The sequence below is a fragment of the Pteropus vampyrus genome, unplaced genomic scaffold, assembly GCF_000151845.1.
Source record: "Pteropus vampyrus isolate Shadow unplaced genomic scaffold, Pvam_2.0 Scaffold117, whole genome shotgun sequence".
Lineage (NCBI taxonomy): Eukaryota > Metazoa > Chordata > Mammalia > Chiroptera > Pteropodidae > Pteropus > Pteropus vampyrus.
In genome coordinates this window covers 1,057,148-1,058,726 of record NW_011888898.1, presented here as the reverse complement: position 1 = coordinate 1,058,726, position 1,579 = coordinate 1,057,148, and the positions used below count along the sequence as shown (strand labels likewise).

The following is a 1,579-nucleotide window of genomic DNA, read 5'->3' as shown; positions in this document are numbered from 1 at the left end:
GGTTGTGGAACAGTAGCTACGCTTCCATGTTGTTGGTGAGCGTATAAGTGGTACAAGAACTTGGGGGAAAATTTGGCTATGGCTGATTCATTTAAAGATGCACATACTCAGTGTCCTAGAAATTCCATTCTAGGGTATATTCATCAGAGAAATTCTCATAAATGTACCTGAGAAGGCTTACGTAAAAGTGAATGTGCTCTGTCCGTAATACTGAGAAACTAGAAAAACCTAAATGCCTATCCACAGAAAAACAGATAAACAAAAAGCAGTATATTCATAACAGCAATTACAGTGAGTGAGCAAGGTTTGAGTCCTTTTACGTCCGGAACCGCTTGGTCCATAAGCAACTCTTCGAACAAAGCAACTTCTCAAGTTCCATCTCTCTTCTGGAGTACTTTCCTCTTCCTCTTCCTCTTCCTCTTCCTCTTCCTCTTCCTCTTCCTCTTCCTCTTCCTCCCAACAGCGCACTTTCAGACAAACCCATGGACAAATAAATAGAGCAAGCGTAAGTCACGATCGGCCAGTGACTATCTCTCTGGGAAACACAACAGAGGCAAGAGGAGCAGGAGGTGACAGGCTCTTCCACGTTTCTCATGCCAGGAATTGGAACTGGGAGCCACTGGGGGCCACTGGATCTTGGCTCTCCTCTGCTGAGTGCGATAAAAACAAGTGGATATGATGCCTTTTGGAAATTATTCACATCCCGAAGAATGTATGTGTCCCTTGTTTTTGACTCATGAAAGGAAGCAAATTTTATGATTTATTAAATACATATTATTGTCCTGCTCGTGGGGCGTGTGTCCCTTGAATGTGTAATTACATGAATCCTGATGCATGGACGCACTGAGGAGGGATTGCAGGAGTATAGAGGACAAAGGGAACAGGTCACAGAGCAGCCCAGGGTCCCACGGGATGCCAGAGTAAGAGCAGAGATGGCACCTCTGTGGGAAAGAAGGAGAGAATGAAATTCAGTTCCATTAAGAAAAATCTGTCGAGTACAAAACTGTGTCTTGGTCCCTGCATTGGTAAACGCCGGCCATACAGAGGGCTCAATCAGACAGAACGCTGCCCTTAAAAAACTCCCGATCAAAAATGTATGAGTGAGAGGACAGGATTAGATCATCAGTTTCCAGAAGGAACAGGTCAGAAGGAAGGACTTCGTGACATGAGTGTTCAGGGGAGGGGGAACCAACCCAATGGGTTCACAGAGAGCGAGCGTGGACGATGATCTGAAGCGGATAAAAAGTGACCTGAGTTTTACTTTTTTAAAGTTTTATTATTCTTAGGCGAGGCAACTCTTGGTTGACCTCACAGATTGCAAAGACCTTGTCAATTTACACAATCCCTTATTTTTTATTTTTTATGCCTACACAGCATCTGGTCTTCCTAGGTGGTCTCCCATCCAAGTACTACCCAGGCCCGACCCTGCTTAGCTTCCGAGATCAGACGGGATTGGGCTTGTTCAGGATGGCATGGCCGTAGACAAAAAAATGACCTGAGTTTTAAAGTTGTGAGGCATTGGGTAAAAGGCTGCTTAGCGAAGCAGGCAATGTCCTTCGACAGCTTTTTACGGCATATT

General features: G+C 44.8%; 1 pseudogene; it reads right to left on the bottom strand.

Annotated features, from left to right (window-relative positions):
- Positions 1-1,365: 1,365 nt before the first annotated feature.
- On the bottom strand, positions 1,366-1,484 carry LOC111743653 (annotated as a pseudogene).
- Between the last annotated feature and the right edge of the window lie 95 nt (positions 1,485-1,579).